The sequence below is a fragment of the Hydra viridissima genome, unplaced genomic scaffold (genome assembly GCF_058129835.1).
Source record: "Hydra viridissima isolate aposymbiotic clone 2 unplaced genomic scaffold, HvirCarnegie_v1 scaffold_13, whole genome shotgun sequence".
In the NCBI taxonomy this organism is placed as follows: Eukaryota; Metazoa; Cnidaria; class Hydrozoa; order Anthoathecata; family Hydridae; genus Hydra; species Hydra viridissima.
The window spans coordinates 4,870,633-4,886,525 of NW_028324312.1; positions in this window are offsets into that span (position 1 = coordinate 4,870,633).

Consider the following 15,893-nt stretch of genomic DNA (forward strand, 5'->3'; position numbering starts at 1 on the left):
ATTATTTCGTCAAATTGGAGCCTTTCACCGAGATTTCTTGGAGCCTTTGGACATATTCTGTTGTAACCTATCAGGCTGAGCACGAATATGACAAAGACAGTCAACAGAGAGGCTGGCAAGTACCGGATTTGGCGACAAAACCCCGTTTTTGGCTCAATTTCCATACAAAACGTCGAAATTTGGGCCAAATGTGGCCAAATTCGAGGCTTTCACCGACTCCTCTTGGATCCCTTGGCCCTATTTTGTTGTATCCTGTCAGGCTGAGCACGAATATGACAAAGACAGTCAACAGAGAGGCTGGCAAGTACCGGATTTGGCGACAAAACCCCGTTTTTGGCTCAATTTCCATACAAAACGTCGAAATTTGGGCCAAATGTGGCCAAATTCGAGTCTTTCACCGACTCCTCTTGGATCCCTTGGCCATATTTTGTTGTATCCTGTCAGGCTGAGCAAAAAAATGCCCAAGGGCATCAAGCAATTCAGTGGTAAGTACCGAATTTTGCGACAAATGCACAGAAATGCTTAGAATTTGCTTGTAATGTCAATTCTGTGATTATTTCGTCAAATTGGAGCCTTTCACCGAGATTTCTTGGAGCCTTTGGACATATTCTGTTGTAACCTATCAGGCTGAGCACGAATATGACAAAGACAGTCAACAGAGAGGCTGGCAAGTACCGGATTTGGCGACAAAACCCCGTTTTTGGCTCAATTTCCATACAAAACGTCGAAATTTGGGCCAAATGTGGCCAAATTCGAGGCTTTCACCGACTCCTCTTGGATCCCTTGGCCCTATTTTGTTGTATCCTGTCAGGCTGAGCACGAATATGACAAAGACAGTCAACAGAGAGGCTGGCAAGTACCGGATTTGGCGACAAAACCCCGTTTTTGGCTCAATTTCCATACAAAACGTCGAAATTTGGGCCAAATGTGGCCAAATTCGAGTCTTTCACCGACTCCTCTTGGATCCCTTGGCCATATTTTGTTGTATCCTGTCAGGCTGAGCAAAAAAATGCCCAAGGGCATCAAGCAATTCAGTGGTAAGTACCGAATTTTGCGACAAATGCACAGAAATGCTTAGAATTTGCTTGTAATGTCAATTCTGTGATTATTTCGTCAAATTGGAGCCTTTCACCGAGATTTCTTGGAGCCTTTGGACATATTCTGTTGTAACCTATCAGGCTGAGCACGAATATGACAAAGACAGTCAACAGAGAGGCTGGCAAGTACCGGATTTGGCGACAAAACCCCGTTTTTGGCTCAATTTCCATACAAAACGTCGAAATTTGGGCCAAATGTGGCCAAATTCGAGGCTTTCACCGACTCCTCTTGGATCCCTTGGCCCTATTTTGTTGTATCCTGTCAGGCTGAGCACGAATATGACAAAGACAGTCAACAGAGAGGCTGGCAAGTACCGGATTTGGCGACAAAACCCCGTTTTTGGCTCAATTTCCATACAAAACGTCGAAATTTGGGCCAAATGTGGCCAAATTCGAGTCTTTCACCGACTCCTCTTGGATCCCTTGGCCATATTTTGTTGTATCCTGTCAGGCTGAGCAAAAAAATGCCCAAGGGCATCAAGCAATTCAGTGGTAAGTACCGAATTTTGCGACAAATGCACAGAAATGCTTAGAATTTGCTTGTAATGTCAATTCTGTGATTATTTCGTCAAATTGGAGCCTTTCACCGAGATTTCTTGGAGCCTTTGGACATATTCTGTTGTAACCTATCAGGCTGAGCACGAATATGACAAAGACAGTCAACAGAGAGGCTGGCAAGTACCGGATTTGGCGACAAAACCCCGTTTTTGGCTCAATTTCCATACAAAACGTCGAAATTTGGGCCAAATGTGGCCAAATTCGAGGCTTTCACCGACTCCTCTTGGATCCCTTGGCCCTATTTTGTTGTATCCTGTCAGGCTGAGCACGAATATGACAAAGACAGTCAACAGAGAGGCTGGCAAGTACCGGATTTGGCGACAAAACCCCGTTTTTGGCTCAATTTCCATACAAAACGTCGAAATTTGGGCCAAATGTGGCCAAATTCGAGTCTTTCACCGACTCCTCTTGGATCCCTTGGCCATATTTTGTTGTATCCTGTCAGGCTGAGCAAAAAAATGCCCAAGGGCATCAAGCAATTCAGTGGTAAGTACCGAATTTTGCGACAAATGCACAGAAATGCTTAGAATTTGCTTGTAATGTCAATTCTGTGATTATTTCGTCAAATTGGAGCCTTTCACCGAGATTTCTTGGAGCCTTTGGACATATTCTGTTGTAACCTATCAGGCTGAGCACGAATATGACAAAGACAGTCAACAGAGAGGCTGGCAAGTACCGGATTTGGCGACAAAACCCCGTTTTTGGCTCAATTTCCATACAAAACGTCGAAATTTGGGCCAAATGTGGCCAAATTCGAGGCTTTCACCGACTCCTCTTGGATCCCTTGGCCCTATTTTGTTGTATCCTGTCAGGCTGAGCACGAATATGACAAAGACAGTCAACAGAGAGGCTGGCAAGTACCGGATTTGGCGACAAAACCCCGTTTTTGGCTCAATTTCCATACAAAACGTCGAAATTTGGGCCAAATGTGGCCAAATTCGAGTCTTTCACCGACTCCTCTTGGATCCCTTGGCCATATTTTGTTGTATCCTGTCAGGCTGAGCAAAAAAATGCCCAAGGGCATCAAGCAATTCAGTGGTAAGTACCGAATTTTGCGACAAATGCACAGAAATGCTTAGAATTTGCTTGTAATGTCAATTCTGTGATTATTTCGTCAAATTGGAGCCTTTCACCGAGATTTCTTGGAGCCTTTGGACATATTCTGTTGTAACCTATCAGGCTGAGCACGAATATGACAAAGACAGTCAACAGAGAGGCTGGCAAGTACCGGATTTGGCGACAAAACCCCGTTTTTGGCTCAATTTCCATACAAAACGTCGAAATTTGGGCCAAATGTGGCCAAATTCGAGGCTTTCACCGACTCCTCTTGGATCCCTTGGCCCTATTTTGTTGTATCCTGTCAGGCTGAGCACGAATATGACAAAGACAGTCAACAGAGAGGCTGGCAAGTACCGGATTTGGCGACAAAACCCCGTTTTTGGCTCAATTTCCATACAAAACGTCGAAATTTGGGCCAAATGTGGCCAAATTCGAGTCTTTCACCGACTCCTCTTGGATCCCTTGGCCATATTTTGTTGTATCCTGTCAGGCTGAGCAAAAAAATGCCCAAGGGCATCAAGCAATTCAGTGGTAAGTACCGAATTTTGCGACAAATGCACAGAAATGCTTAGAATTTGCTTGTAATGTCAATTCTGTGATTATTTCGTCAAATTGGAGCCTTTCACCGAGATTTCTTGGAGCCTTTGGACATATTCTGTTGTAACCTATCAGGCTGAGCACGAATATGACAAAGACAGTCAACAGAGAGGCTGGCAAGTACCGGATTTGGCGACAAAACCCCGTTTTTGGCTCAATTTCCATACAAAACGTCGAAATTTGGGCCAAATGTGGCCAAATTCGAGGCTTTCACCGACTCCTCTTGGATCCCTTGGCCCTATTTTGTTGTATCCTGTCAGGCTGAGCACGAATATGACAAAGACAGTCAACAGAGAGGCTGGCAAGTACCGGATTTGGCGACAAAACCCCGTTTTTGGCTCAATTTCCATACAAAACGTCGAAATTTGGGCCAAATGTGGCCAAATTCGAGTCTTTCACCGACTCCTCTTGGATCCCTTGGCCATATTTTGTTGTATCCTGTCAGGCTGAGCAAAAAAATGCCCAAGGGCATCAAGCAATTCAGTGGTAAGTACCGAATTTTGCGACAAATGCACAGAAATGCTTAGAATTTGCTTGTAATGTCAATTCTGTGATTATTTCGTCAAATTGGAGCCTTTCACCGAGATTTCTTGGAGCCTTTGGACATATTCTGTTGTAACCTATCAGGCTGAGCACGAATATGACAAAGACAGTCAACAGAGAGGCTGGCAAGTACCGGATTTGGCGACAAAACCCCGTTTTTGGCTCAATTTCCATACAAAACGTCGAAATTTGGGCCAAATGTGGCCAAATTCGAGGCTTTCACCGACTCCTCTTGGATCCCTTGGCCCTATTTTGTTGTATCCTGTCAGGCTGAGCACGAATATGACAAAGACAGTCAACAGAGAGGCTGGCAAGTACCGGATTTGGCGACAAAACCCCGTTTTTGGCTCAATTTCCATACAAAACGTCGAAATTTGGGCCAAATGTGGCCAAATTCGAGTCTTTCACCGACTCCTCTTGGATCCCTTGGCCATATTTTGTTGTATCCTGTCAGGCTGAGCAAAAAAATGCCCAAGGGCATCAAGCAATTCAGTGGTAAGTACCGAATTTTGCGACAAATGCACAGAAATGCTTAGAATTTGCTTGTAATGTCAATTCTGTGATTATTTCGTCAAATTGGAGCCTTTCACCGAGATTTCTTGGAGCCTTTGGACATATTCTGTTGTAACCTATCAGGCTGAGCACGAATATGACAAAGACAGTCAACAGAGAGGCTGGCAAGTACCGGATTTGGCGACAAAACCCCGTTTTTGGCTCAATTTCCATACAAAACGTCGAAATTTGGGCCAAATGTGGCCAAATTCGAGGCTTTCACCGACTCCTCTTGGATCCCTTGGCCCTATTTTGTTGTATCCTGTCAGGCTGAGCACGAATATGACAAAGACAGTCAACAGAGAGGCTGGCAAGTACCGGATTTGGCGACAAAACCCCGTTTTTGGCTCAATTTCCATACAAAACGTCGAAATTTGGGCCAAATGTGGCCAAATTCGAGTCTTTCACCGACTCCTCTTGGATCCCTTGGCCATATTTTGTTGTATCCTGTCAGGCTGAGCAAAAAAATGCCCAAGGGCATCAAGCAATTCAGTGGTAAGTACCGAATTTTGCGACAAATGCACAGAAATGCTTAGAATTTGCTTGTAATGTCAATTCTGTGATTATTTCGTCAAATTGGAGCCTTTCACCGAGATTTCTTGGAGCCTTTGGACATATTCTGTTGTAACCTATCAGGCTGAGCACGAATATGACAAAGACAGTCAACAGAGAGGCTGGCAAGTACCGGATTTGGCGACAAAACCCCGTTTTTGGCTCAATTTCCATACAAAACGTCGAAATTTGGGCCAAATGTGGCCAAATTCGAGGCTTTCACCGACTCCTCTTGGATCCCTTGGCCCTATTTTGTTGTATCCTGTCAGGCTGAGCACGAATATGACAAAGACAGTCAACAGAGAGGCTGGCAAGTACCGGATTTGGCGACAAAACCCCGTTTTTGGCTCAATTTCCATACAAAACGTCGAAATTTGGGCCAAATGTGGCCAAATTCGAGTCTTTCACCGACTCCTCTTGGATCCCTTGGCCATATTTTGTTGTATCCTGTCAGGCTGAGCAAAAAAATGCCCAAGGGCATCAAGCAATTCAGTGGTAAGTACCGAATTTTGCGACAAATGCACAGAAATGCTTAGAATTTGCTTGTAATGTCAATTCTGTGATTATTTCGTCAAATTGGAGCCTTTCACCGAGATTTCTTGGAGCCTTTGGACATATTCTGTTGTAACCTATCAGGCTGAGCACGAATATGACAAAGACAGTCAACAGAGAGGCTGGCAAGTACCGGATTTGGCGACAAAACCCCGTTTTTGGCTCAATTTCCATACAAAACGTCGAAATTTGGGCCAAATGTGGCCAAATTCGAGGCTTTCACCGACTCCTCTTGGATCCCTTGGCCCTATTTTGTTGTATCCTGTCAGGCTGAGCACGAATATGACAAAGACAGTCAACAGAGAGGCTGGCAAGTACCGGATTTGGCGACAAAACCCCGTTTTTGGCTCAATTTCCATACAAAACGTCGAAATTTGGGCCAAATGTGGCCAAATTCGAGTCTTTCACCGACTCCTCTTGGATCCCTTGGCCATATTTTGTTGTATCCTGTCAGGCTGAGCAAAAAAATGCCCAAGGGCATCAAGCAATTCAGTGGTAAGTACCGAATTTTGCGACAAATGCACAGAAATGCTTAGAATTTGCTTGTAATGTCAATTCTGTGATTATTTCGTCAAATTGGAGCCTTTCACCGAGATTTCTTGGAGCCTTTGGACATATTCTGTTGTAACCTATCAGGCTGAGCACGAATATGACAAAGACAGTCAACAGAGAGGCTGGCAAGTACCGGATTTGGCGACAAAACCCCGTTTTTGGCTCAATTTCCATACAAAACGTCGAAATTTGGGCCAAATGTGGCCAAATTCGAGGCTTTCACCGACTCCTCTTGGATCCCTTGGCCCTATTTTGTTGTATCCTGTCAGGCTGAGCACGAATATGACAAAGACAGTCAACAGAGAGGCTGGCAAGTTCCGGATTTGGCGACAAAACCCCGTTTTTGGCTCAATTTCCATACAAAACGTCGAAATTTGGGCCAAATGTGGCCAAATTCGAGTCTTTCACCGACTCCTCTTGGATCCCTTGGCCATATTTTGTTGTATCCTGTCAGGCTGAGCAAAAAAATGCCCAAGGGCATCAAGCAATTCAGTGGTAAGTACCGAATTTTGCGACAAATGCACAGAAATGCTTAGAATTTGCTTGTAATGTCAATTCTGTGATTATTTCGTCAAATTGGAGCCTTTCACCGAGATTTCTTGGAGCCTTTGGACATATTCTGTTGTAACCTATCAGGCTGAGCACGAATATGACAAAGACAGTCAACAGAGAGGCTGGCAAGTACCGGATTTGGCGACAAAACCCCGTTTTTGGCTCAATTTCCATACAAAACGTCGAAATTTGGGCCAAATGTGGCCAAATTCGAGTCTTTCACCGACTCCTCTTGGATCCCTTGGCCATATTTTGTTGTATCCTGTCAGGCTGAGCAAAAAAATGCCCAAGGGCATCAAGCAATTCAGTGGTAAGTACCGAATTTTGCGACAAATGCACAGAAATGCTTAGAATTTGCTTGTAATGTCAATTCTGTGATTATTTCGTCAAATTGGAGCCTTTCACCGAGATTTCTTGGAGCCTTTGGACATATTCTGTTGTAACCTATCAGGCTGAGCACGAATATGACAAAGACAGTCAACAGAGAGGCTGGCAAGTACCGGATTTGGCGACAAAACCCCGTTTTTGGCTCAATTTCCATACAAAACGTCGAAATTTGGGCCAAATGTGGCCAAATTCGAGGCTTTCACCGACTCCTCTTGGATCCCTTGGCCCTATTTTGTTGTATCCTGTCAGGCTGAGCACGAATATGACAAAGACAGTCAACAGAGAGGCTGGCAAGTACCGGATTTGGCGACAAAACCCCGTTTTTGGCTCAATTTCCATACAAAACGTCGAAATTTGGGCCAAATGTGGCCAAATTCGAGTCTTTCACCGACTCCTCTTGGATCCCTTGGCCATATTTTGTTGTATCCTGTCAGGCTGAGCAAAAAAATGCCCAAGGGCATCAAGCAATTCAGTGGTAAGTACCGAATTTTGCGACAAATGCACAGAAATGCTTAGAATTTGCTTGTAATGTCAATTCTGTGATTATTTCGTCAAATTGGAGCCTTTCACCGAGATTTCTTGGAGCCTTTGGACATATTCTGTTGTAACCTATCAGGCTGAGCACGAATATGACAAAGACAGTCAACAGAGAGGCTGGCAAGTACCGGATTTGGCGACAAAACCCCGTTTTTGGCTCAATTTCCATACAAAACGTCGAAATTTGGGCCAAATGTGGCCAAATTCGAGGCTTTCACCGACTCCTCTTGGATCCCTTGGCCCTATTTTGTTGTATCCTGTCAGGCTGAGCACGAATATGACAAAGACAGTCAACAGAGAGGCTGGCAAGTACCGGATTTGGCGACAAAACCCCGTTTTTGGCTCAATTTCCATACAAAACGTCGAAATTTGGGCCAAATGTGGCCAAATTCGAGTCTTTCACCGACTCCTCTTGGATCCCTTGGCCATATTTTGTTGTATCCTGTCAGGCTGAGCAAAAAAATGCCCAAGGGCATCAAGCAATTCAGTGGTAAGTACCGAATTTTGCGACAAATGCACAGAAATGCTTAGAATTTGCTTGTAATGTCAATTCTGTGATTATTTCGTCAAATTGGAGCCTTTCACCGAGATTTCTTGGAGCCTTTGGACATATTCTGTTGTAACCTATCAGGCTGAGCACGAATATGACAAAGACAGTCAACAGAGAGGCTGGCAAGTACCGGATTTGGCGACAAAACCCCGTTTTTGGCTCAATTTCCATACAAAACGTCGAAATTTGGGCCAAATGTGGCCAAATTCGAGGCTTTCACCGACTCCTCTTGGATCCCTTGGCCCTATTTTGTTGTATCCTGTCAGGCTGAGCACGAATATGACAAAGACAGTCAACAGAGAGGCTGGCAAGTACCGGATTTGGCGACAAAACCCCGTTTTTGGCTCAATTTCCATACAAAACGTCGAAATTTGGGCCAAATGTGGCCAAATTCGAGTCTTTCACCGACTCCTCTTGGATCCCTTGGCCATATTTTGTTGTATCCTGTCAGGCTGAGCAAAAAAATGCCCAAGGGCATCAAGCAATTCAGTGGTAAGTACCGAATTTTGCGACAAATGCACAGAAATGCTTAGAATTTGCTTGTAATGTCAATTCTGTGATTATTTCGTCAAATTGGAGCCTTTCACCGAGATTTCTTGGAGCCTTTGGACATATTCTGTTGTAACCTATCAGGCTGAGCACGAATATGACAAAGACAGTCAACAGAGAGGCTGGCAAGTACCGGATTTGGCGACAAAACCCCGTTTTTGGCTCAATTTCCATACAAAACGTCGAAATTTGGGCCAAATGTGGCCAAATTCGAGGCTTTCACCGACTCCTCTTGGATCCCTTGGCCCTATTTTGTTGTATCCTGTCAGGCTGAGCACGAATATGACAAAGACAGTCAACAGAGAGGCTGGCAAGTACCGGATTTGGCGACAAAACCCCGTTTTTGGCTCAATTTCCATACAAAACGTCGAAATTTGGGCCAAATGTGGCCAAATTCGAGTCTTTCACCGACTCCTCTTGGATCCCTTGGCCATATTTTGTTGTATCCTGTCAGGCTGAGCAAAAAAATGCCCAAGGGCATCAAGCAATTCAGTGGTAAGTACCGAATTTTGCGACAAATGCACAGAAATGCTTAGAATTTGCTTGTAATGTCAATTCTGTGATTATTTCGTCAAATTGGAGCCTTTCACCGAGATTTCTTGGAGCCTTTGGACATATTCTGTTGTAACCTATCAGGCTGAGCACGAATATGACAAAGACAGTCAACAGAGAGGCTGGCAAGTACCGGATTTGGCGACAAAACCCCGTTTTTGGCTCAATTTCCATACAAAACGTCGAAATTTGGGCCAAATGTGGCCAAATTCGAGGCTTTCACCGACTCCTCTTGGATCCCTTGGCCCTATTTTGTTGTATCCTGTCAGGCTGAGCACGAATATGACAAAGACAGTCAACAGAGAGGCTGGCAAGTACCGGATTTGGCGACAAAACCCCGTTTTTGGCTCAATTTCCATACAAAACGTCGAAATTTGGGCCAAATGTGGCCAAATTCGAGTCTTTCACCGACTCCTCTTGGATCCCTTGGCCATATTTTGTTGTATCCTGTCAGGCTGAGCAAAAAAATGCCCAAGGGCATCAAGCAATTCAGTGGTAAGTACCGAATTTTGCGACAAATGCACAGAAATGCTTAGAATTTGCTTGTAATGTCAATTCTGTGACTATTTCGTCAAATTGGAGCCTTTCACCGAGATTTCTTGGAGCCTTTGGACATATTCTGTTGTAACCTATCAGGCTGAGCACGAATATGACAAAGACAGTCAACAGAGAGGCTGGCAAGTACCGGATTTGGCGACAAAACCCCGTTTTTGGCTCAATTTCCATACAAAACGTCGAAATTTGGGCCAAATGTGGCCAAATTCGAGGCTTTCACCGACTCCTCTTGGATCCCTTGGCCCTATTTTGTTGTATCCTGTCAGGCTGAGCACGAATATGACAAAGACAGTCAACAGAGAGGCTGGCAAGTACCGGATTTGGCGACAAAACCCCGTTTTTGGCTCAATTTCCATACAAAACGTCGAAATTTGGGCCAAATGTGGCCAAATTCGAGTCTTTCACCGACTCCTCTTGGATCCCTTGGCCATATTTTGTTGTATCCTGTCAGGCTGAGCAAAAAAATGCCCAAGGGCATCAAGCAATTCAGTGGTAAGTACCGAATTTTGCGACAAATGCACAGAAATGCTTAGAATTTGCTTGTAATGTCAATTCTGTGATTATTTCGTCAAATTGGAGCCTTTCACCGAGATTTCTTGGAGCCTTTGGACATATTCTGTTGTAACCTATCAGGCTGAGCACGAATATGACAAAGACAGTCAACAGAGAGGCTGGCAAGTACCGGATTTGGCGACAAAACCCCGTTTTTGGCTCAATTTCCATACAAAACGTCGAAATTTGGGCCAAATGTGGCCAAATTCGAGGCTTTCACCGACTCCTCTTGGATCCCTTGGCCCTATTTTGTTGTATCCTGTCAGGCTGAGCACGAATATGACAAAGACAGTCAACAGAAAGGCTGGCAAGTACCGGATTTGGCGACAAAACCCCGTTTTTGGCTCAATTTCCATACAAAACGTCGAAATTTGGGCCAAATGTGGCCAAATTCGAGTCTTTCACCAACTCCTCTTGGATCCCTTGGCCCTATTTTGTTGTATCCTGTCAGGCTGAGCACGAATATGACAAAGACAGTCAACAGAGAGGCTGGCAAGTACCGGATTTGGCGACAAAACCCCGTTTTTGGCTCAATTTCCATACAAAACGTCGAAATTTGGGCCAAATGTGGCCAAATTCGAGGCTTTCACCGACTCCTCTTGGATCCCTTGGCCCTATTTTGTTGTATCCTGTCAGGCTGAGCACGAATATGACAAAGACAGTCAACAGAGAGGCTGGCAAGTACCGGATTTGGCGACAAAACCCCGTTTTTGGCTCAATTTCCATACAAAACGTCGAAATTTGGGCCAAATGTGGCCAAATTCGAGTCTTTCACCGACTCCTCTTGGATCCCTTGGCCATATTTTGTTGTATCCTGTCAGGCTGAGCAAAAAAATGCCCAAGGGCATCAAGCAATTCAGTGGTAAGTACCGAATTTTGCGACAAATGCACAGAAATGCTTAGAATTTGCTTGTAATGTCAATTCTGTGATTATTTCGTCAAATTGGAGCCTTTCACCGAGATTTCTTGGAGCCTTTGGACATATTCTGTTGTAACCTATCAGGCTGAGCACGAATATGACAAAGACAGTCAACAGAGAGGCTGGCAAGTACCGGATTTGGCGACAAAACCCCGTTTTTGGCTCAATTTCCATACAAAACGTCGAAATTTGGGCCAAATGTGGCCAAATTCGAGGCTTTCACCGACTCCTCTTGGATCCCTTGGCCCTATTTTGTTGTATCCTGTCAGGCTGAGCACGAATATGACAAAGACAGTCAACAGAGAGGCTGGCAAGTACCGGATTTGGCGACAAAACCCCGTTTTTGGCTCAATTTCCATACAAAACGTCGAAATTTGGGCCAAATGTGGCCAAATTCGAGTCTTTCACCGACTCCTCTTGGATCCCTTGGCCATATTTTGTTGTATCCTGTCAGGCTGAGCAAAAAAATGCCCAAGGGCATCAAGCAATTCAGTGGTAAGTACCGAATTTTGCGACAAATGCACAGAAATGCTTAGAATTTGCTTGTAATGTCAATTCTGTGATTATTTCGTCAAATTGGAGCCTTTCACCGAGATTTCTTGGAGCCTTTGGACATATTCTGTTGTAACCTATCAGGCTGAGCACGAATATGACAAAGACAGTCAACAGAGAGGCTGGCAAGTACCGGATTTGGCGACAAAACCCCGTTTTTGGCTCAATTTCCATACAAAACGTCGAAATTTGGGCCAAATGTGGCCAAATTCGAGGCTTTCACCGACTCCTCTTGGATCCCTTGGCCCTATTTTGTTGTATCCTGTCAGGCTGAGCACGAATATGACAAAGACAGTCAACAGAGAGGCTGGCAAGTACCGGATTTGGCGACAAAACCCCGTTTTTGGCTCAATTTCCATACAAAACGTCGAAATTTGGGCCAAATGTGGCCAAATTCGAGTCTTTCACCGACTCCTCTTGGATCCCTTGGCCATATTTTGTTGTATCCTGTCAGGCTGAGCAAAAAAATGCCCAAGGGCATCAAGCAATTCAGTGGTAAGTACCGAATTTTGCGACAAATGCACAGAAATGCTTAGAATTTGCTTGTAATGTCAATTCTGTGATTATTTCGTCAAATTGGAGCCTTTCACCGAGATTTCTTGGAGCCTTTGGACATATTCTGTTGTAACCTATCAGGCTGAGCACGAATATGACAAAGACAGTCAACAGAGAGGCTGGCAAGTACCGGATTTGGCGACAAAACCCCGTTTTTGGCTCAATTTCCATACAAAACGTCGAAATTTGGGCCAAATGTGGCCAAATTCGAGGCTTTCACCGACTCCTCTTGGATCCCTTGGCCCTATTTTGTTGTATCCTGTCAGGCTGAGCACGAATATGACAAAGACAGTCAACAGAGAGGCTGGCAAGTACCGGATTTGGCGACAAAACCCCGTTTTTGGCTCAATTTCCATACAAAACGTCGAAATTTGGGCCAAATGTGGCCAAATTCGAGTCTTTCACCGACTCCTCTTGGATCCCTTGGCCATATTTTGTTGTATCCTGTCAGGCTGAGCAAAAAAATGCCCAAGGGCATCAAGCAATTCAGTGGTAAGTACCGAATTTTGCGACAAATGCACAGAAATGCTTAGAATTTGCTTGTAATGTCAATTCTGTGATTATTTCGTCAAATTGGAGCCTTTCACCGAGATTTCTTGGAGCCTTTGGACATATTCTGTTGTAACCTATCAGGCTGAGCACGAATATGACAAAGACAGTCAACAGAGAGGCTGGCAAGTACCGGATTTGGCGACAAAACCCCGTTTTTGGCTCAATTTCCATACAAAACGTCGAAATTTGGGCCAAATGTGGCCAAATTCGAGGCTTTCACCGACTCCTCTTGGATCCCTTGGCCCTATTTTGTTGTATCCTGTCAGGCTGAGCACGAATATGACAAAGACAGTCAACAGAGAGGCTGGCAAGTACCGGATTTGGCGACAAAACCCCGTTTTTGGCTCAATTTCCATACAAAACGTCGAAATTTGGGCCAAATGTGGCCAAATTCGAGTCTTTCACCGACTCCTCTTGGATCCCTTGGCCCTATTTTGTTGTATCCTGTCAGGCTAAGCACGAATATGACAAAGACAGTCAACAGAGAGGCTGGCAAGTACCGGATTTGGCGACAAAACCCCGTTTTTGGCTCAATTTCCATACAAAACGTCGAAATTTGGGCCAAATGTGGCCAAATTCGAGGCTTTCACCGACTCCTCTTGGATCCCTTGGCCCTATTTTGTTGTATCCTGTCAGGCTGAGCACGAATATGACAAAGACAGTCAACAGAGAGGCTGGCAAGTACCGGATTTGGCGACAAAACCCCGTTTTTGGCTCAATTTCCATACAAAACGTCGAAATTTGGGCCAAATGTGGCCAAATTCGAGTCTTTCACCGACTCCTCTTGGATCCCTTGGCCATATTTTGTTGTATCCTGTCAGGCTGAGCAAAAAAATGCCCAAGGGCATCAAGCAATTCAGTGGTAAGTACCGAATTTTGCGACAAATGCACAGAAATGCTTAGAATTTGCTTGTAATGTCAATTCTGTGATTATTTCGTCAAATTGGAGCCTTTCACCGAGATTTCTTGGAGCCTTTGGACATATTCTGTTGTAACCTATCAGGCTGAGCACGAATATGACAAAGACAGTCAACAGAGAGGCTGGCAAGTACCGGATTTGGCGACAAAACCCCGTTTTTGGCTCAATTTCCATACAAAACGTCGAAATTTGGGCCAAATGTGGCCAAATTCGAGGCTTTCACCGACTCCTCTTGGATCCCTTGGCCCTATTTTGTTGTATCCTGTCAGGCTGAGCACGAATATGACAAAGACAGTCAACAGAGAGGCTGGCAAGTACCGGATTTGGCGACAAAACCCCGTTTTTGGCTCAATTTCCATACAAAACGTCGAAATTTGGGCCAAATGTGGCCAAATTCGAGTCTTTCACCGACTCCTCTTGGATCCCTTGGCCATATTTTGTTGTATCCTGTCAGGCTGAGCAAAAAAATGCCCAAGGGCATCAAGCAATTCAGTGGTAAGTACCGAATTTTGCGACAAATGCACAGAAATGCTTAGAATTTGCTTGTAATGTCAATTCTGTGATTATTTCGTCAAATTGGAGCCTTTCACCGAGATTTCTTGGAGCCTTTGGACATATTCTGTTGTAACCTATCAGGCTGAGCACGAATATGACAAAGACAGTCAACAGAGAGGCTGGCAAGTACCGGATTTGGCGACAAAACCCCGTTTTTGGCTCAATTTCCATACAAAACGTCGAAATTTGGGCCAAATGTGGCCAAATTCGAGGCTTTCACCGACTCCTCTTGGATCCCTTGGCCCTATTTTGTTGTATCCTGTCAGGCTGAGCACGAATATGACAAAGACAGTCAACAGAGAGGCTGGCAAGTTCCGGATTTGGCGACAAAACCCCGTTTTTGGCTCAATTTCCATACAAAACGTCGAAATTTGGGCCAAATGTGGCCAAATTCGAGTCTTTCACCGACTCCTCTTGGATCCCTTGGCCCTATTTTGTTGTATCCTGTCAGGCTGAGCACGAATATGACAAAGACAGTCAACAGAGAGGCTGGCAAGTACCGGATTTGGCGACAAAACCCCGTTTTTGGCTCAATTTCCATACAAAACGTCGAAATTTGGGCCAAATGTGGCCAAATTCGAGGCTTTCACCGACTCCTCTTGGATCCCTTGGCCCTATTTTGTTGTATCCTGTCAGGCTGAGCACGAATATGACAAAGACAGTCAACAGAGAGGCTGGCAAGTACCGGATTTGGCGACAAAACCCCGTTTTTGGCTCAATTTCCATACAAAACGTCGAAATTTGGGCCAAATGTGGCCAAATTCGAGTCTTTCACCGACTCCTCTTGGATCCCTTGGCCATATTTTGTTGTATCCTGTCAGGCTGAGCAAAAAAATGCCCAAGGGCATCAAGCAATTCAGTGGTAAGTACCGAATTTTGCGACAAATGCACAGAAATGCTTAGAATTTGCTTGTAATGTCAATTCTGTGATTATTTCGTCAAATTGGAGCCTTTCACCGAGATTTCTTGGAGCCTTTGGACATATTCTGTTGTAACCTATCAGGCTGAGCACGAATATGACAAAGACAGTCAACAGAGAGGCTGGCAAGTACCGGATTTGGCGACAAAACCCCGTTTTTGGCTCAATTTCCATACAAAACGTCGAAATTTGGGCCAAATGTGGCCAAATTCGAGGCTTTCACCGACTCCTCTTGGATCCCTTGGCCCTATTTTGTTGTATCCTGTCAGGCTGAGCACGAATATGACAAAGACAGTCAACAGAGAGGCTGGCAAGTACCGGATTTGGCGACAAAACCCCGTTTTTGGCTCAATTTCCATACAAAACGTCGAAATTTGGGCCAAATGTGGCCAAATTCGAGTCTTTCACCGACTCCTCTTGGATCCCTTGGCCATATTTTGTTGTATCCTGTCAGGCTGAGCAAAAAAATGCCCAAGGGCATCAAGCAATTCAGTGGTAAGTACCGAATTTTGCGACAAATGCACAGAAATGCTTAGAATTTGCTTGTAATGTCAATTCTGTGATTATTTCGTCAAATTGGAGCCTTTCACCGAGATTTCTTGGAGCCTTTGGACATATTCTGTTGT